The sequence below is a fragment of the Podarcis bocagei genome (assembly GCF_964188305.1).
Source record: "Podarcis bocagei genome assembly, chromosome: 4".
In the NCBI taxonomy this organism is placed as follows: domain Eukaryota; kingdom Metazoa; phylum Chordata; class Lepidosauria; order Squamata; family Lacertidae; genus Podarcis; species Podarcis bocagei.
In genome coordinates, this window is record NC_138128.1 from 95,695,878 (window position 1) to 95,717,821 (window position 21,944).

Below are 21,944 nucleotides of genomic sequence, written 5' to 3' on the forward strand. Positions count from 1 at the left end.
AAGATGCTGTCTTATGTCTTCTTAGGAAAGACCATATCTTTGTGCTAGGTGTGTGAGGGACTTCCTAATAAAATCCAGCAGTCTTATCAAAGCTCCTTTAACCAATCTTCCCCTGAATTTTCTATGTGTTGCGCCCAGTGAGAAACTCCATTTGTTTCGGATTAAAATCCAATGGCAATTATATTGGGACCAGTGTCCATCTCAAAGAGTTTTGCTTATTTTGGTTTCTCTCAAAATTCATTGAAAGTCCTGTCCCCCCCAAATCGTCTGAAAAATTGATTAGAAAGTTATTTTAGGCAAATATTTTGCTAAAATTTGGTAAAATATTTTACAACTGCTATAGAATTTTCTGGTTTTTCAGACTTCTGAGGTACACCTTCAACAACACCTAAGGATGAATGTGAATTGTTATACTGTATATGATAGAATATTTAAAGATATTTCAATGAAATATATGAAAAATTTCAAGGAAAGATTTCTGATGAGACCAGCAAAAATTATCTGGGACTCACAAGTTGTGAGATATCATGTCTTTCTTACCACCATTGGATATTCTGTTGAAATTCTGGGACTAGGTAGGATAGTCTGCACTCAGTGAGGAAAACTGAGAAGATCTAGCTGTAAAGGTTCCCTCAGATTTCATTTAAAATGAAATTTGTGGAGGTTCCTGCTTAGTTGAAATCTTTGGAAATCATGGGAATTGAGGGCGAGGGCAAAAATTCAGTAAGACTAGAGAAATCAATTGTGGGGAATTTCAAAGTTCCTTAGGCTGCATACGCTGGTTAGTTCAGTTCTTTGAAAGTATTTGCAATTTACGGTATAATTTACGGTATAAGCAGCTGATGCTTAATTTCTACATGAGATGCAGGCCTGATTTAGATTTTCTCACAAGTGTGAGAATGTGATGGTGTGTATTTGTTGAAGTGATCAGATGCTGCGAAGACAACCTCCGTGCTCTGGAAATTCTCCTTGAAATGAATGACTTGCTTAATCTGCTGTGAAGCACAATAGTGTGCAATGGATCTTTGGTACTCTGCATAAATTAATTTTGTTCTGGGTTTCTACTCAGATTTTTTATTGAAAATATAAAGTGGTATAGAAATAAATAAATAAATAATAATAATAATAATAATAATAATAATAATAATAATACTGTATTTTGATTTGGGATCACCTCTGTAATTTCAGTCTGTTTCAATTATTTCTTAAGAGGTGTTAAAAAAAGAAGAAGATTGCTATATCTATAAGATGTTTTTGGACTGCTCTAGAGAAAAGATGCTACATATAATTATCCAATGTTATTGGAATATATTTTGAAGGAATATAGTATGAAATCTTAATTATTAATTAAGAAGGCTGATGAAAACCAGTTAATGTTGCATCATATATGATTATCCTTTCTAACACATATCATTGCTTTTCATTGGCAGTGCTGAGAATTATTCTGTCTCTGTGGAGATGCTATTGTTTGGCTATATATTTTTCTTTCTGCTGTGAAATCTAGAAGTAGTTTAATGTCCCTTCATAGGTAAAGGTAAAGGGACCCCGACCATTAGGTCCAGTCGTGACCGACTCTGGGGTTGTGGCGCTCATCTCTCTTTACTGGCCGAGGGAGCTGACATTTGTCCGCAGACAGTTTTTCCGGGTCATGTGGCCAGCATGACTAAGCCGCTTCTGGCAAACCAGAGCAGCACACGGAAACGCCGTTTACCTTCCCGCCGGAGTGGTACCTATTTATCTACTTGCACTTTGGCGTGCTTTTGAACTACTAGGTTGGCAGGAGCAGGGACCGAGCAACGGGAGCTCAGCCCATCGCGGGGATTCGAACCGCCAACCTTCTGATCGGCAAGTCTTAGGCTCTGTGGTTTAGACCAAAGCGCCACCCGCGTCCCAATGTCCCTTCATAGTACCAAAGAAATTGTTTCATTCATTCACGGACACCCACCCACCCCTTTGAAGAGCTACTTCTCTAACTTTGATGTTGTGCAAATTGATGTTTGATATTGTGCAAATTGACGGTGAAGTAAACACACAAAAGTTTTGATCTCAGAATTGCCTTGAAAAGTTTTAAAAAGATATGTGTGAAATAGACATAATTCCCTTTTGTTTATTTATAGTAATATTTTAATACATTTTTTTAGCCTTACAAGAATCCTCCAGAACAGCTTGCAGGAAAATCTTTTATGACTGGTGCAGACAAAATAGGGTCGCCTGCTTCCCGTAGTCAAGAGAGATACATTGCAAAATAAAATAAACAACCATTTTGAAAAGAGAGATAAGGAGGGAAAGACGTTTTGAATTCATTAATAGCTGTAATTCTAGTTAATTAGTCAATAAACTAATTGATTACATTTACATAAATATTGACAAAATAAATTACAGGTTTATGAAGCTTTTAAAAATATAATTGAAGCATATTTCTCAGAACAGTTAAAGAAGAAATCTATGTTTATCTCTTCCACCAGTGACTGCTCACTGGCACTTATGAATTCCCAGAGGAGAGAGAGGAGGGGAAAAAACTTAGGGAACCAGGTGCAATGAAGGAAGTGAAGAAGAGAATACTGTTTTTTTTGTGGAGGAAAAGAATTAGAGGCAAGATTATCTTTAAATTCCTACATTTGCTTAGAGGTAATCTGCTCCTCAGGGACGCGGGTGGCGCTGTGGGTTAAACCACAGAACCTAGGACTTGCTGATCAGAAGGTCGGCAGTTCGAATCCCCGTGACGGGGTGAGCTCCCATTGCTCGGTCCCTGCTTCTGCCAATCTAGCAGTTTGAAAGCACTTCAAAGTGCAAGTAGATAAATAGGTACCACTCTGGTGGGAAGGTAAACGGTGTTTCCATGCGCTGCTCTGGTTCACCAGAAGCAGCTTAGTCATGCTGGCCACATGACCCGGAAGTTGTCTGCGGACAAATGCCAGCTCCCTCAGCCAATAAAGCGAGATGAGCGCCGCAACCCCAGAGTTTGTCACGACTGGACCTAATGGTCATGGGTCCCTTTACCTTTCATCATGCGAAAGGCTGGGCTGGATGAATCCCAAGCTGGAATTAAGATTGCCGGAAGAAATATCAACAACCTCAGATATGCAGATGACACAACCTTGATGGCAGAAAGTGAAGAGGAATTAAAGAACCTTTTAATGAGGGTGAAAGAGGAGAGCGCAAAATATGGTCTGAAGCTCAACATCAAAAAAACGAAGATCATGGCCACTGGGCCCATCACCTCCTGGCAAATAGAAGGGGAAGAAATGGAGGCAGTGAGAGATTTTACTTTCTTGGGCTCCATGATCAGTGCAGATGGTGACAGCAGTCACGAAATTAAAAGACACCTGCTCCTTGGGAGAAAGGCGATGGCAAACCTAGACAACATCTTAAAAAGCAGAGACATCACCTTGCCAACAAAGGTCCGTATAGTAAAAGCCATGGTTTTCCCAGTAGTGATGTATGGAAGTGAGAGCTGGACCATAAAGAAGGCTGATCGCTGAAGAATTGATGCTTTTGATTTATGGTGCTGGAGGAGACTCTTGAGAGTCCCATGGACTGCAAGAAGATCAAACCTCTCCATTCTGAAGGAAATCAGCCCTGAGTGCTCACTGGAAGGACAGATCGTGAAGCTGAGGCTCCAATACTTTGGCCACCTCATGAGAAGAGAAGACTCCCTGGAAAAGACCCTGATGTTGGGAAAGATGGAGGGCACAAGGAGAAGGGGACGACAGAGAATGAGATGGTTGGATGGTGTTCTTGAAGCTACCAGCATGAGTTTGATCAAACTGCGGGAGGCAGTGGAGGACAGAAGTGCCTGGCGTGCTCTGGTCCATGGGGTCACGAAGAGTCGGACACGACTAAACGACTAAACAACAACAACAACAACAATCTGCTCCTCAAGGTCTTTGAGCACGAGTTGGCAAACTAAGGCCCGGGGGCCGGATCTGGCCCAATCACCTTATCAATCCATTCCACAGACGGTCTGGGAATCAGCGTGTTTTTACATGAGTAGAATGTGTGCTTTTATTTAAAATGCATATCTGGGTTATTTGTGGGGCATAGGAATTTGTTCATTATTCCCCCCCCCCCAAAAAAAATAGAATCCGGCCCCCCACAAGGTCTGAGGGACAATGGACCGGCCCCCTGCGGAAAAAGTTTGCTGACCCCTGTCTTTGAGCATTCGGTGTAGAAAAGGCAGGAGACTGTAGTTATTTAGTCCTAAGGGAAAGGCACTCTGCACGGGCGCAGGAGTACTTTTCTTCCCATACTTGAGGCTCAGCTTTATTATTGAAAACAGACTCCTAAACTGCCTGGTAAGGCCTTGGCACAAATTAGGAGAAGGGGAGAATAGGCAAAATATGAATATAAGGGGAGGAGGAAAAAACCTGAAAAATTATAGATGAAGAAAGGAACAGGAGGAGTGTATTGTTGTGGTCCCTTCCAGATAGGAAGGCAGATGTCTAGTAAACTCTAGTAAATGTCTAGTAAACAGTGAGGCAGGGGAAGGTTGGGAAATCTAGAAGAAGAAGAGTTTGCATTTGATATCCCGCTTTATCACTACCCGAAGGAGTCTCAAAGCGGCTAACATTCTCCTTTCCCTTCCTCCCCTACAACAAACACTCTGTGAGGTGAGTGGGGCTGAGAGACTTCAAAGAAGTGTGATTAGCCCAAGGTCACCCAGCAGCTGCATGTGGAGGAGCAGGGAAGCGAACCCGGTTCACCAGATTACAAATCTACCACTCTTAACCACTACACCACACTGGCTCTCTCCTACCCATCTACAGACCCATCCCTCCTTCCTGACCAATCCCTCCTTCCTCTGCCACATCCCATGTGCCTTCCTCGGACTGCCTTGACTCGCCCTCCTCCCTTGGCTTCTGCCTTGCAGGTGGTGTCACAACCCCAAAATCACTGGTCCCCTCTCCTGGGTCACTCCTCTGGCCCCTTGCCCCCTCCATATGCGCTTCTGAGCCCCGCCATTCCCTGACGTTGCATGTTGGGGAGCAGAAGGGGGCAAAGGGGGCATGCGAACCCCTGACCCAGGGGTCGGCAACCTAAGGCCCATGGGCCGGAAGCAGCCACGGAGGCCGTTTAACTGGCCCATGAGCCACCTGCTCGGCGAGTCCCCGTGCGCTGCGCTAAACCGGCGCAGTGCGGCGCAGGGACTCTCTTCTGCAGCTCTGGAAATCGCTTCTGCGCATGTCCACAGCGCCGGAAATCACTTTTGCGGACTTCCTGTTGGTCGCACGATCAACTGCAGTCGGGAGTTCTTTCAGCTGAAAGAGCCCCAGGGCTTTGAAGTTGGGGAGACTGTGTGAGCGACACAGTTCCCTGCAAAAAAACCTCAGATAGGGCATTCTGAGGACCTGGTGTTCCGGTGGGTGCCTTCTAGTGACTCCCCCGCTCCCCGGTAAGCTCGTAAGAGCCCCGAGAGTGAGCGGGGTGGGAGACGCGGCACAGCGGAAACGACTGCTTTCTTCAAAGCTGCGAAGCTCCGATTCATAAGAATTGTGATTTGGAAAACCGTTAAAAGGACATGCAATGAAATTCAACCAAGGGGAAGTGAGGAAGTCACTTAACAAAGTTAATAAGTATAATTTTCAATAAGGCTATGATTTATGCTTGTTTGTCTTGTGTGTTTGTGTGTTTATAAAACTGTGAAAACCAATAAAAAAAAGGAAAAAAAGAGGAAATCGCTTTTGCGCATGCCCAGACGCCAAAAATCACTTCTGTGCAGGCACAGTTTTTGGTGTCGCGCTGCGCTGGCCCGGCCCATGGAGGATCTCTGTGGGAGTGATCCAGCCCATGCCCGGTAAGCCTTGCCAACCCCTGCCCTAACCTCTGCCAAGCTGTGGCAAGATCCCAGGGGGTTCCAGGCATTAACCCAAGGTCCGTGTTCCTTTGAGAATCAAGACATGGTGGAGGCTGTCGTAATTTTAAGAAATATGATTCATTCACATATTTACGTCTGAATTTAGATGGAGGGAGTCCAGATCTTACATCATGGTCATATCAAGAGGGGCTTCTCTCTCACAGCAGTGCAGCCATGGAGTCCAAAGCATCTCTCCCAGCCTGCCTTCAGCCAGCCTGCCCAAGATGGTTCTTCCTTGTTTCTCTTTTCTTCTTCCCAACGTATCCCTTTTCCAAACATCCATCTGCTCTCCCAAGCCTCCTTTTAAAGAGGCATATTCCCCCTCTGAGCACAGCCTGCCCCCTCCCTGCCCCCTTGGCAACCCATGTCTGCCCTGGTCCAAGGATTCCTCTCTGATGTGGGCCATCAGCCCTTTTTTGTCATGTTAACATCTCTGTCCCATTTGAGGCCCTGGCTTGGAAAGGAAACTTAGCTTACATTTCCCACTGGCTTGCAATCTTTCCTTCAATACTCCAAATGTTATCTACATTCATTAATTACTACTACAGTCATACCTCGAGTAGAATGTTGAGCACTTTCGGGTTGTGCTCTGCGGCAACCCAGAAGTAACAGAGTGCACTACTTCTGGGTTTCGCAGCTCGCGCATGTGCAGACACTCAAAATGACATCACGCGCATGCGCGGGAGCAGTGAAATGCGACCCGCGCACGCGCAGATGCGCCATTGCATCTTAAGTTCTGTTTGGGATGCGAACGGGGCTCCAGAACGGATCCCGTTCGCATCCCGAGGTACCACTGTGCTCACTAATAGACTCTAGTACCTCAAATTTGTAACAGAATTGTTGACATACCATCAGACCATAAAAGCTGCTTTTTAACTCTGAGTGTTTAGGGAGTTAGAAGCTACAGTTCTTAATACTGCATAGCGGTGGGGGCGGGGGCTGATTCCTTGCAGCAAGAGTCAATATATTTAAAATGGCTACTCAGATCTTCTCCCAGGCCAAACTAAGCACTCCGTTTCATACAGAAGCCTCATCCGACCACCACTGATTTACATGTAGACTAGTTCAACTCTTAAGTGTGCTTTTTTAAAAAAAATCCACATTAAATGGGTTGTTTTTGTTTGTGATTCAGCAGTCAACTAATCAACGTGGAACTTATTTCCTGAATCTAGCTCAGGACTAAGGATGGGTGACTTCTGTATCTGATTCATATTATTTTCACAAGTGCCAGCTCATAGGTTTGTTCCATCTTGGAGGGAAACCTGAATGGAGTTTTGCATTTAAATATGTAGTTCTAAGTACATTTGCTCTCAAGTTACTGATAATGCAGGTCTTTAAATTGATTTTGATACATTTTTTTTTAAAAGCAAAGAACTTCATTGGAATATGCAGCAAATGCAAAACTCAGTGAACAACTGCTTCCTAATTTGCCCAGTAGTTTGGGACGGAAGCAGGCCAGATTATATCAGAGTTTGCAAAGGTCAGATTCCTCAGTACCCAAGACCTATGTTTAGAACTATTCAGTATATTTGCTCTACAATTTCAGTAGTGGAATTTGGTCCAAGAGGATTGCTTTGTTAACTACAGATGCAATCCTCAAACCAGGTGGACCAGGGATACCTAACATGGTCCCACTTTGGGGGTCCCACTTTGGAGGTTAGGGATACCTAACCATTGGCCATGCTGATTGGGACTGCTGGGAATTGTAGTGCAAACACGTAAAGGTAAAGGGACCCCTGACCATTAGGTCCAGTCGTGACCGACTCTGGGGTTGCGGCATTCATCTCGCTTTACTGGCCGAGGGAGCCGGCGTACAGCTTCCGGGTCATGTGGCCAGCATGACTAAGCCGCTTCTGGCGAACCAGAGCAGTGCACGGAAACGCCGTTTACCTTCCTGCTGGAGTGGTACCTATTTATCTACTTGCACTTTGATGTGCTTTCGAACTGCTAGGTTGGCAGGAGCAGGGACCGAGCAACGGGAGCTCACCCCGTCGTGGGGATTCGAACCGCCGACCTTCTGATCGGTGAATCCTAGGCTCTGTGGTTTAACCCACAGCGCCACCCGCATCCCTAGTGCAAACACCTGGAGGGCGCCAATTAGCTATCCCCAAGTCAAGCCAAACGAGTTAAGCCTTTTCCAGTTTTTGACTCAGACTGTGTATACCTTACTGTTTACTCGCGCTCCAGGACACTCCCATTGCTGGTGTTGGAAGTCTGATGTTAGCCATGTGACGTTAGCCACAACCCGTATCTATTCTGTAGTTTCTTGAGAGATACTGCCGTTCAATGTGTTTCCCCTCTTCTGTACGATTTTGAAAACACACTTTGCTGTTAGGCTGAGGTATGTACACCTGAGACAGCCACTGGGCATGGGCAGATGACAGCCTCCTTGAACAGAGTTGCAGGGGTGAGCTTAGCAGGCGTGGCGAAGCCAAAGAGGCAAGACTTAGTGGGGACGTATTGCTCAGTCCTGGGCTTTTGCTAATTTCTAGATCTCCAAATAAATTAGCTAGCTGTCATCGAGAGATCTTTTGAATTTTGATGAGGGGCAGTATTTGCACATGCGCCGCTGTGCATGTCATGTTGAAAGAAGCATGCTAGGAATTGTACACAGATCTCATTCATTTTGGTGGACTTCCATAGCAACAATTCCCAGTCGATTGTGCCCTTTGTGCTGAAGGTTTATATGACATCTAAAGTTGATTTTTGCCCCCCCCCCCCCATGGCACTGTATCCATTAGTTAAAAGTGTTTGGTTTTGATCCTTCCCGGCTTTACATGTGTGTTTTAATTTAAATAATCAGGAAGCTTATAGCCATCTCGCCTTCCGTGCCATCAACTCGAGACACAAATACCAAAAACCTGCGCATGGCCTTACAAATAAGCTCATTAAAATTGTAAGAGGAAGAAGTGCAATGTAACTCTTTAATAGTCCCAGGAGAGAATGAAAACAGAGAACGCGAGAACATGCCTCGTTGCAGGTGCCAAGCTGACCATTAACAGGAGCTCTGCTTAGAGGATTTTATAATTTAAAACTTTAAAAGGAAACCATTGATTCATAAAACAGTAAGCACATTTTTAGACAGATGCCTTCCCCATAGGCTTTCATTGATAGCTATGAATGTGACTGTGTCCCACTCTCCGTAGTAGCTCATTTAGTAGCAAAACCTGACATTATTGAGTGTGTCCTACTTATTATAGGGTTGGGCGATTTCTGGTTTTCGACTTCATTACATATCACCAGCTAAGAAAAAAGGTAAAGGTAAAGGACCCCTGGACACTTAAGTCCAGTCAAAGGTGACTAGGGGGTTGTGGCACTCAGCTCGCTTTCAGGCCGAAGGACAGACAGCTTTCTGGGTCATGTGGCCAGCAGGACTAAATCGCTTCTGGCACAACGGAACACCGTGACGGAAACCAGAGCACACGGAAACACCATTTACCTTCCTGCCAGAGCGGTACCTATTTATCTACTTGCACTGGCGTGCTTTTGAACTGCTAGGTTGGCAGGAGCTGGGACTGAGCAATGGGAGCTCACCCCGCTGTGGGGATTCGAACCGCGAACCTTCTGATCGGCAAGCCCAAGAGGCTCAGTGGTTTAGACCACAGCGCCACCTGCCCAGGGTGATTGGGGAAACCCAACCAGATGGGCGGGCTATAAATGATTAATAATAATAATAATAATAATAATAATAATAATAATAATAATAATAATTTGGACCCAAGCTCACTGAAGCTATTGAGGAGGCAATGAGAGACACTCTTGGGGTGTAATATTCTGTACCCCACCACTGTAAGCTTTCAAGTGTAAATATGTGTGAATAAACCATATTTCTAAGATGCTGAAGACTCACTGATTTTCCAATGGAAGCACAACTCTGGGTGAGGTCATGGGGTAGGGTTGCCAAATTTGTTTTTTTTAATACATTTTTTATTAATTTTAACATACAAATTATAAAACGCACCATAAAAATTATTACAAATACACTTTTTTTGGACTTCCATCAGCACCTCCGATGATCTTCCGTCTTAACCTCTTTTATGCATTACTTAATTTTAGATTGGCTTTACCTCTCTTAACTAATCATCTCCCCCTTTCCATTTTTACAATATTTCCAACAATACTCCTCACAGAACTTCTTGCAAACCTACAAACGTCGTCTGATCATCACAAATACTTTTCATATAGTTTGTAAATTTACTCCAGTCTTCAGTAAATTTCTGGTCCCGCAGGTTTCGAATCCTTCCTGTTAATTTGTCTGATTCTGCATAGTCCATCAACTTCATCCTCCATTCTTCAATTGTTGGCAATTCTTCTTGCTTCCATTTCTGGGCTAATAGTATTGTAGCTGCTGTTACTGCATATAAAAAAAGCTTACATTCTTTTCTATTTATATCACTTCCCACCATTCCCAACAGAAATGCTTCTGGTTTCTTTGTAAATGTATATTTCAACATTTTTTTCAACTCGTTATATATCATCTCCCAGAAGCATTTCATCTGGCAAAGCACTTTCTACTTTGTTTCCCAAATGCCCAGCAGCTACATATCTCATTATCATTTTATCATTGTTACTGTTCTCTTTCTTCTTTCTTCACCTGACTTAAAACAGGCTGAATTTTCAGCAACCTTGCAAGGGCCCAGGGCATAATTTTATTATTGAAAGCCTCTTCACAATAGGAGTATTGGATCTAGTTAAAAAATAAATAAATTAGTGTTTAAAACTAATTTATGCCTTTCCTAGTATTGGTTGTTGTCATGGATAATCAAAAACATTAGCAAACTGCAATAGGCGAAGTTTTACCAAGCACAAAATCGGGGAACTGTTTTTCTTTTGAGCATGTGTCTTCTAACTGTGATCTTTGAACAGTTTGTTTTCCCTGGGTTTGCTTCCAGGCTTCACACACCTAGTGACCTCCAATCTGTTGTTTGTTAGAGTATCACATCTTTCTGGGTCCCACTGTCTGCCACAGCTCAGCTGAAAATGAAACACTGAATGTTTTGTTTTTAGTGTTCCTCAGCACCCTTTATGTTTTGGGTATCGCGTTCCGGGTGACACACATATGAGCTGTGTTGCAACATGAGAAATGCTTGTTTTGTGCTTATCTATGTTTAGGTGCAGAATACAATGGAAGCTGCTAAATTTAGAGTGGCTGAAGCATATGGGGAGATTGACAATATAGATTCAGCTTCAGTTGTCAATCATACAGACATCTGTTGCCAGGGTAGCAGATGGCACACTGTTCTAACAGGGTTCAGAGGAAATAGAACCAGGGTCTGTGAATATTTTGGCCACATCATGGATTGTAATGAAAACTGCCAGCAAAATTTATGCATACACAGATTTTGTTTTGCAAAGTATTCTAAAGAATATAGGAAGTTTAACCGTCATTTTTTGCAACCCGGTGTATAAATTTACTAGTCACTTTTTGTAGGAATATGCTCAAGAAATGTGAAATTAGACAGCACAAATATTACAATTAGTAAAAAAGTAGAAATAAAAGAATTTAAAATAGAAATACTACTACTACTACTACTACTACTACTACTACTACTAATACAGTAATTTATTATCTATACCCCACCCAGTTAAAAGAACTATAACACTAGCAACCTAATTGAATTGCTACAAATAAAGCAGGCATTTGGTGCCTAGGGAAATCTTTTGAATATGAAAATAACTTTGGTGGAAATAATGCAGAGACGGGCCAGCACACCTACCGGGGTGGGATGTTCCGGAGATTAGGGGCCCCTGCTCTATGCAAGAGTCTACAACTACTTCAGTCAGGTGTGAAGACTGTGAACCACATATAATAGGGCTCATTCACGCTGGAGTTTAATGTGGATCTGAAGCGGCTAATATCTCTATTTTTTATTATTTTTTGCAGCAGGTGCATGACACCCTACACCTACAGATGTTTAATTTTTTATTATTGGAATGGACCTTTACATTTCCTCTTTGCCTGGAAAAGATTTGCAGCTTTGACTAAAAGATCTGCCCAAATTCCCATTTTTTTTAAAAAAGCAAGTCTGTAGCTGTTACAGAATCAGATAGACAAGGCAAGATGTGCAGGCATAAAGATTCTGCCATTTTTGGGGTTTCTAGACAGGGAGGGAAGTATGAGGAGCAATGCAAGCCATAGATATAAAAATGTAGAATTGGCACATGCATCATAAGAGGAAAGAAGCTCCTGGCTCATTTTTAATCAGTGTGTGTGTGTGTGTGTGTGTGTGTGTGTGTGTGTGTGTCTTCCATGGTGGAGAATTGCTGTCCATAGAAAACAGCAGAAAAATCCAATTGCCGTATTTTCTGCTCTATAAGACGCACCAGACCACAAGATGCACCTAGTTTTTGGAGGAGGAAAACAACAACAACAAAAAATTCTGAATCTCAGAAGCCAGAACAGCAAGAGGGATCGCTACGCAGTGAAAGCAGCGATCCCTCTTGCTGTTCTGGCTTCTGGGATAGCTGCGCAGCCTGCATTCGCTCCATAAGACGCACACACATTTCCCCTTACTTTTTAGGAGGGGGAAAAGTGAGTCTTATCGAGCAAAAAATACGGTATTTAGTGTAATTGTGCTTCCCAAAGCAGAGGAACAGTATCCAAATACTTTCTAACCCGGATCTTAACAACAACAACATTATACGGTACTTCTAAAACACTATTAATTTTTACCTGCAAACCAAAAAGCACCCTAGGGCAACTTAGATCTAATAAGATAGTTCCTCCCCTCATACTTTCACAAAAGAAAAAGAGACTGGGAGGGAGGATAAAAAGAAACCTGGCCCTGGTTTTTTTAGATCTCCTACCATGAGGACTGAGAAAAACACTGTGACCGCCCTGGAGGGCAGTCCAGTCTCACAGAAGATTTGGTTGGGGAGCAATACAGCAATACAGTCTAGGAGTGCTGGGAATACTGTTGTAGCATTTTGTGGGTGTGTGAATGTGCTAATGGCTCCTCCTCCAATACTAGCTGTGCAGTAAACATTGTGATCTACATTCCTCTCCCCAGAAAATTCCACTCCCGTCCCAAAAACATTGGTTTGATTCTCAGTTCTTCCCCAGCACAAATTCATTTATCAGTTGCATACAGAAACTTAATTCTACATTGACCTGCCTGTGGCCTCAGCAAAATGTCACACAAATTTACCAAAGCAACATTTATATCGAGCAGTTTCTCGTTCTTGCCTTCCACTACCTCTTTGGTGATAATTCAGTTTGTTTCTGTCACTCATCCTGACTTCCTTTTGTGCTTCATTTTGAGACACAGGTCTGGGCATTAAAGCACTTTTTGATTTCCTTTGGCCTTTCCCCATGAAAACCCATTCTCTACCACTGAATCGGAGCAAATGGCTACCCGTGGAAAACCCAAATTGCTGTTTGTTCCAATTTAGCATTAGAGAGCAGGCTTTTGCAGGGCAAGTGCATAGAAAGCGTTGGGCAAAAGCTACGTGTGGACGAGCCCAGAGTTTTAGGAAGCAACTGGTTAAAATTGTAGAAACGACATATAGTCTGATAGCTTGTGTCTGCCTTTCGTTTCACTCAGAAACCTACATTCAAGGGGGGGGGGAGTGTCTGGTGTTAATTATTGTTTCTCCCTGTGTGAAACAAAACTCCTGCCTGATATCCTGAAATAGGCCAGGTCAGTGTGTCAATTTCACTGGAGACATCCTATAAATTGCATTGCGGTGTCATATTTTGATAAGACCTTCTCTTAGACTTAGAAGAAACTAGGCTTCCTTTCTAGATCCCTCTTGTGATTCTCTAAATTACTGCACTCTTTCAGGTGCCCGAGGTAAGTCTGGGGTTATCAAGGGTGTCAGTGCCACCCTGTGGCTTTGATCCAAATCCCCAGCTCTGCTTTTTCCTCCCCTCACCTGATTCCAGAGCTCACATCCTCCCATGCTGTTCCTAACCCCCAATCCTCAAGGAATAATAATAGTTTTTAAAGGGCTAGGGGAAAAGTACACAAAGCTTGTTGACTCACAGTTCTAAAATCTGCTTTGGAATTGAGCTATATTGACATGTACAGGATTGTGTAATAACAACAACAACAACAACAACAACAATAATAATAATAATAATAATAATAATAATAATAATAATAATAATAATACAATTATTTATTATTTATACTCTGCCCATCTGGCTGGGTTTCCCCAATCACTTTGGGCGGCTCCCGACAGAATATTAAAAAATACGATAAAACATCAAACATTAAAAACTTCCCTAAACAGGTCTGCCTTCAGATGTCTTCTTAAAGTCAGATAGTTGTTTATTTCCTTAACATCTGATGGGAAGGCCTATCTATCATCTATCTCTCAGGCTCCCTTCCAACTCTGCAATGCTATCATTCTATCTATCCATCTTCGGCCATCTAAGCTGGTGGTCAGTAATACCACCAGTAAGCAGCAGCTTACTACTTCTTCTCCTTCTTCTTCTTCTTCTTCTTCTTCTTCTTCTTCTTCTTCTTCTTCTTCTTCTTCTTCTTCTTCTTCTTCTTTTCTTATTAGGTTTTCACATAATACAGTACATCTTACAAACATCACATGCTACCATTGTTGTTTTTCTTTGACTTCCCATATCACTTGATAAGACGTTGCATCTCCACTCTCCCCATTTGATTATTCTGCAAGCTGGGCAATATATCGATATATAGTCCAAAACCGGTTTGAGGTCCATATCGTGATATTGGTTTCATAATTTTTGACCTGGCAATATTGTGAATCACAGTGCGTGTGTCTGTGCGCTATCCAAAAAATTATGGGAAAACGTGAAGCCAGTCAGTGCCTCTACATAGCTCCATTCTTATTTCAGACATTAAGATATATTGGTCTATCACGATGTTTAGCTGGTGATATATTGCAGTGTTGAAAGCCAGATATCGCCCAGCCCTGCTTCTTATTCACCTTTTCTCTAAACTAAAAAGGTAAAGGTAAAGGTACCCCTGCCCGTTCGGGCCAGTCTTGCCAGACTCTAGGGTTGTGCGCTCATCTCACTCTATAGGCCGGGAGCCAGCGCTGTCCGCAGACACTTCCGGGTCACGTGGCCAGCGTGACAAGCTGCATCTGGCGAGCCAGCGCAGCACACGGAACACCGTTTACCTTCCCGCTGGTAAGCGGTCCCTATTTATCTACTTGCACCTGGAGGTGCTTTCGAACTGCTAGGTTGGCAGGTGCTGGGACCGAACGACGGGAGCGCACCCCGCCGCGGGGATTCGAACCACCGACCATGCGATCGGCAAGTCCTAGGCGCTGAGGTTTTACCCACAGCGCCACCCGCGTCCCTTTTTCTCTAAACTAAAAAGGCCCAAACTTCAACCTTTCCTTATAGGAGAGTTGCTCCACCCCCTTGATAATTTTGGTCGCATTTTGATACTGGCAAATGATTTAAACATCAGCAGTTTTATTTTCCCTTCTTAATGATCCCTAGCATAGAATTTGCCTTTTTCACAGCTGTCGCAACATCTTCATTGAGCTATCTATTACGGTCCCAGGGTCTCATTCCTAGTCAGGCACTGCCAGTATAGACCCCATGACTGAAATTGATTTCTTTTTGCCCCAACATTCATTGTTGTACAGTGGTACCTCGGGTTACAAACACCTCAGGTTACAAACACTTCAGGTTAAGACTCTGCTAACCCAGAAATAATACCTCGGGTTAAGAACTTTACCTCAGGATGAGGACAGAAATCGCACGCCGGTGGCGCGGCAGCAGCAGGAGGCTCCATTAGCTAAAGTGGTACCTCAGGTTAAGAACAGTTTCCGGTTATGAACGGACCTCCGGAACGAATTAAGTTTGTAACCAGAGGTACCACTGTACGCTTTTTTACACTGAATTGCATTTGCCATTTGGAGAGGTCCTACTGGAGCTCTTCACAATCTCTTTTTGTCTGAATGACCCTGAACAATTTAGTACAGACAAACCTTGGTTGTTGAACGTAGTCTGTTGCGGAAGCCCGTTCAGCTTCCGAAACATTCGATGGCTGAGGCGCAGCTTCTGATTGGTTGCAGGAGCTTCCTGCACTCAAATGGAAGCCATGTTGGATGTTTGGCTTCTGAAAAACGTTCGAAAACTGGAGCATTTATTTCTGGATTTTTGGCATTTAGGACCTGAGATGTACGATAACAGAGGCATTCGACTTTACTTCCCTTTTGCACCACACTTTCTTGGTACTGGTCTGTACCTTAGAGCTCTGCGTCTGAGTGCCCTTTTTTATTTTACCCTGCCCCTTTCCACAGGAAACCTCTCTTTAAAGCTCAATCAGAGCTAACATCAATTCATGGAAAACCTGAATTAAAGTTTAAGGTAAAGGGACCCCTGACCATTAGGTCCAGTGGTGACCGACTCTGGGGTTGCGGCGCTCATCTCGCTTTATTGGCTGAGGGAGCTGGTGTTTGTCCGCAGACAGCTTCCGGGTCATGTGGCCAACATGACTAAGCCACTTCTGGCGAACCAGAGCAGCGCACGGAAACACCGTTTACCTTCCCGCCGGAGCGGTACCTATTTATCTACTTGCATTTTGATGTGCTTTCGAACTGCTAGGTTGGCAGGAGCAGGGACTGAGCAACGGGAGCTCACCCCGTCGCGGGGATTTGTACAGCCGACCTTCTGATCGGCAAGTCCTAGGCTCTGTGGTTTAACCCACAGCGCCACCCGCTTACTCCAGCTTTAAAGAGTGAATTTTTGCAGGGAAAGCTGCGGGGTGGGGGTGGGGAGGCGATTCCCGAACATAGATCTTTGAAGTGGGAACCAGTGCCTAGAAAGAAACACTGCACAAAAGGAAGTCTGGATGAGACTGTTGTTGGTGCCTGAGCTCCGCTCAACTTTCCCGTTTCAGCTCTCTCTCACTATTTCACTTGATCTCGTGGCTGGTTGGTAGCAGCTGCTAGAACAAAGACACGGAGAGGCTGTCTCTGGGGAGAAACTTCTGAGGCTCAAAGCCACCTGGAGAGAATGCAAGGCTGGAGCAACACATGAGCAAAACACCTCTTCCTTCAGGTTTCAAAAATCAACACGTGTAGGCTTTTTCTCACAAGCAGATGAACCCCAGGTACAGGCAACAGATACAAGATATCATGTGAATCCTGCTCTTCATTGGAGCTGCAATGCTGAAAGTTTGTTGAATTAATAGGTAACGGTAAAGGGACCCCTGACCATTAGGTCCAGTCATGACCGACTCTGGGGTTGCAGCGCTCATCTTGTTTTACTGGCCGAGGGAGCTGGTGTTTGTCCGCAGACAGCTTCCGGGTCATGTGAGCAGTACATGTGAAAAGGATCTAGGAGTCTTGGTTGACCACAAACTTGACATGAGCCAACAGTGTGACGCAGCAGCTAAAAAAGCCAATGCAATTCTGGGCTGCATCAATAGGAGTATAGCATCTAGATCAAGGGAAGTAATAGTGCCACTGTATTCTGCTCTGGTCAGACCTCACCTGGAGTACTGTGTCCAGTTCTGGGCACCACAGTTCAAGAAGGACACTGACAAACTGGAACGTGTCCAGAGGAGGGCAACCAAAATGGTCAAAGGTCTGGAAACGATGCCTTATGAGGAACGGCTAAGGGAGCTGGGCATGTTTAGCCTGGAGAAGAGGAGGTTAAGGGGTGATATGATAGCCATGTTCAAATATATAAAAGGATGTCACATAGAGGAGGGAGAAAGGTTGTTTTCTGCTGCTCCAGAGAAGCGGACACGGAGCAATGGATCCAAACTACAACAAAGAAGATTCCACCTAAACATTAGGAAGAACTTCCTGACAGTAAGAGCTGTTCGACAGTGGAATTTGCTGCCAAGGAGTGTGGTGGAGTCTCCTTCTTTGGAGGTCTTTAAGCAGAGGCTTGACAACCATATGTCAGGAGTGCTCTGATGGTGTTTCCTGCTTGGCAGGGGGTTGGACTTGATGGCCCTTGTGGTCTATTCCAACTCTATGATTCTATGATTCTATGTGGCCAGCATGACTAAGCCGCTTCTGGCGAACCAGAGCAGCGCACGGAAACACCGTTTACCTTCCCGCCGGAGCGGTACCTATTTATCTACTTGCACTTTGACGTGCTTTCGAACTGCTAAGTTGGTAGGAGCAGGGACCGAACAATGGGAGCTCACCCCGTCGTGGGGATTCAAACCGGTGACCTTCTGATCAGCAAGTTCTAGGCTCTGTGGTTTAACCCACTGCGCCACCCGCGTCCCTTGTTGAATTAATAGTTGTTGGGTTTTCCTTGCATGGTCTTCACCCCAAAGGAAAGCAGGGCCCAACATGGTGATAACAGATTACGGTAAATAATGCCAGGGGAGAGCGGCAGCCCAAGATAGGAAAAGAGGTGGTAAGGGAACATCTAGTTCATGGGTAGGCAAACTAAGGTCCGCGGCCCAATCACCTTCTAAATCTGGCCTGAGGATGGTCCGGGAATCAGCGTCTTTTGACATGAGTAGAATGTGTGCTTTTATTTAAAATGCATCTCTGGGTTATTTGTGGGGCATAGGAATTTGTTCATTTCCCCCCAAAATATAGTCCGGCCCCCCACAAGGTCTGAGTTACAGTGGACCAGCCCCCTGCTGAAAAAGTTTGCTGACCCCTGAGATTCTAGCTACTTTAAATGAATTCAGATCTCCAGGGCAGCAAGCTGCCCACAGGGTGGGTCAAGCTAGGTGTGTGGAACCTCCATGGAGTCTCCCCGCTGCCTCTCCCCCAGCCATAGGGTGACTGAGGGGGAGGTGGTGGGCACACGCAAGCCCCACGCTGCTGTTTCGGGCAGTGTGGAGCCTGCAGGCGCCTGAGCTCCCAGGAGAGACGTGTGGCTCCAGTGTGTGCAGGCCCCACGGTAGTTACCACCCCCCATTGTGTGGCACCCAATGCGCCCCAGCCCCCCTAGCTATGCCTCAGCTCCAGGGCCTGATGAGCCCCACCCAAAGGTACTAAAGGAGCTTGTGGATGTTATCTCAGAACTCCTTTCTGTAGTCTTTGAGAATTCTTGGAGAACAGGCGAGGTACCTGATTCTTTGACACCTCCCTGTACGCCAACCTAGCAGTTCGAAAGCACACCAGTTCAAGTAGATAAATAAGTACCACTGTGGCAGGAAGGTAAACGGCATTTTCACGCGCTCTGGCTTACATCACGGTGTCCCGTTGCTCCAGAAGTGGTTTAGTCATGCTGGCCACATGACCTGGAAAGCTGTCTGTGGACAAACGCCGGCTCCCTCGGTCTGAAAACTAAGATGAGTGCCGCACCCCATAGTTGCCTTTGACTGGACGTAACTGTCTTTTACCTTTACATTACCTTTATATTTCTCACCTGGATGCTGAGTTGATGAAGCAGCAGCTGTTTCTTAAGGTAAATCCAGTGTTTCTGGATTACCACACCTCATATTGCTGCTCTATCCAGCCCTTCCATCTTCTATTTTTTCTATTTTAATTTTAATTTGGAATGTGATTCTTTAGCATAGTGTTTCAACTTACTCAAACTTGCTGAAGCTGTCTCCTGTACAAAAACTACTGTACCTCTCTGACTGGAATTTGGCAGACTCCCTCCCCCAATTTTGAGGTGGGGAGGAATTATAGGTCTAGGTTGGTTTTTTTTGGGGGGGGGGAGACACTAAAATTTTAAGGCACCTAAGATAAAAACTCCTTCAATCTACTCCCCCAAGTTCTACTATATTTTCAAATTGCAATTAAATTCTGTTAGAAAGTTTATAACCACCCCCAAACCTGTCTCATTTTGGTAATATCAGTTTTCATTGCCATTTTTATTATTGGTTCACGCAGGACTTCGAGCATTATGGGATGTGTTTTGCAGCTGGAAAAAGTGTGCCTTGTTTAAAACTGAAAGTCATTCCTGATGATACAGCTCTTTATTCATTTGTATAAACATCAGCTATGTTGGCAAAGAAATTTACACCATTCAAGAACATTCCATTACCGAACCCAGTTTCTAGACACAGGCAGCTTTTCAGAAATTGGCCTTGCGGTTTCACATGCTCCTACTTCAGCAGCGGTGTTTATAAGCAGCTGTGTGCCCGGCCAGCGCTCAACAGTAGCCACACTTGTCTTCCCACTGCGGTCAGTTCCGCCTTTTGTGACTCAGCAACCCTGCGAGTCTACTAGGGCATTGCTTTTTTTTTACCTGACAGAATGTGAAGCGCTGGAGACTCTGCTTGCATCAAGCAAATAACTAAATAACCTTATATGTGTCTACTCAGAAGAAAGCCTCAATGAGTTCAGTAGGCCTTACTCCCAGGTAAGGGTGTGTGCGACTATAGCCTGAGTATTTTATCTAGGCAGCCAGGGGTTTTACAGATAACAAGAGGTTTTTTTGCACCAGGTCAGTGAGAACAATTTGTAGAATTCCAGAAGCACAGTAACAATATGCAAAAAAACCTAACCACACCCCCAATATATACAGCTGGTGAGATGCTGCTTTATATTGCCCCCGTTTTGCAATTCTACCTTGCCTTTTCTTCCTGTTTTTTCCCCACCCCGCTCATGTGGAAAATGTGAGTTTTATGAAATATCCGAATAGGAGCACAGAGAGTTTCAGTGTGGCTATTTCTTTGTGCTTTTCCGTCTTACCCAGGCTTCCTCAACCTCGGCCCTCCAGATGTTTTGGCCTACAACTCCCATGATCCCTAGCTAACAGGACCAGTGGTCAGGGATGATGGGAATTGTAGTCCAAAACACCTGGAGGGCCAAGGTTGAGGAAGCCTGCTCTTACCTTTCAGTGGGTGTGGCTTTCAGGGGTTCTTGGAGGTCCTCTCTTCACACTGATCCTCACCTGCTTCCACCTGAGCCATTTTGTTTCAGTCCACCATTTTTATTTTATTTCTAGAAATTTTGGTTCCAAAGAGCGCTTTGCTCAGGAACTCCAAATAGCAAAGGCGGACAAGTTATCACAACCTGTGGGTTTAATATTTTGTTTTAATTAATTAATGGCCTTCAGGAATGCTGGAATCTCTTTATAATGCCACACTGTAATAAACAGTGTCAACCTCTGATAAGGGGAGGTATCTGCCAGTTACATTTTATGTGTTAAATTTTATGAAACGTGCAGGTTGCTTTTTTCTATCATGTAATACAAATTATAGTGTATATGCACCAATCTTGCATGACAAAGTAGAATTATATTTATTATTGTCATTATTGTTATTACAGTGGTACCTCAGGTTAAGTACTTAATTCGTTCCAGAGGTCCGTACTTAACCTGAAACTGTTCTTAACCTGAAGCACCACTTTAGCTAATGGGGCCTCCTGCTGCCGCCGCGCCGCCAGAGCCCAATTTCTGTTCTTATCCTGAAGCAAAGTTCTTAACCTGAAGCACTATTTCTGGGTTAGCTGAGTCTGTAACCTGAAGTGTATGTAACCTGAAGCATATGTAACCCGAGGTACCACTGTATTAGGCAAGACGTTGCAAAATTCTGGAGTATATTAATTTTGTGGTTTTTCTCAGATTGTTATTGTTAATGAGGGTGACCACGGTCATGACTGCAATGGTAGGCTGTTTCCACACTCCTGTTGAATGTTCCCTCACTGCATTTCCAGTGCTGGGTTATTAATCCATGAACACAGCACATTCTTGAAAATGCAAATGTATCCTGCACTTTGTTGTAAGATGCTACTGTCGGATGCACTGTTTGTCAAGGCAGCTTCACACTGCTTGCAGTCCTTAAGCAACTCCTGATTTGTCTCCAGCCAGGTTCTGAACACCTTTGCAAAAGCCTTCTCTTTGGCTGGGGGTGGTCCTAACATGGTGATGCCTGACCTTATGTCCTCTCTCTGCTCCATATCTTCACTTCCTGCGCTTTCAACTTTAACTAGTAAAGATTTTACATTATGTGGTGGTACACATGGCCTAGCAGCTGGCTAGAGATCCAAGATAATATCACCAAGGCAGCTATCCGTAAACAAACAATAAGCATCCATGAAATGGCAAAAGCAGTTTCTTTCCCAAATAGGTTTTATCTTAAAAAATAGCAAACGCAGTAAACAGAGTCCACTTGTGGTTCAGTGCTTGGATGGTGTTCCAGTAATCTGACGTTTCGTTCCTAAAAAGCTTAGTCATTGAGCTGTCAAAATCAGTTGTAACAGAACTGCACTGAATGAA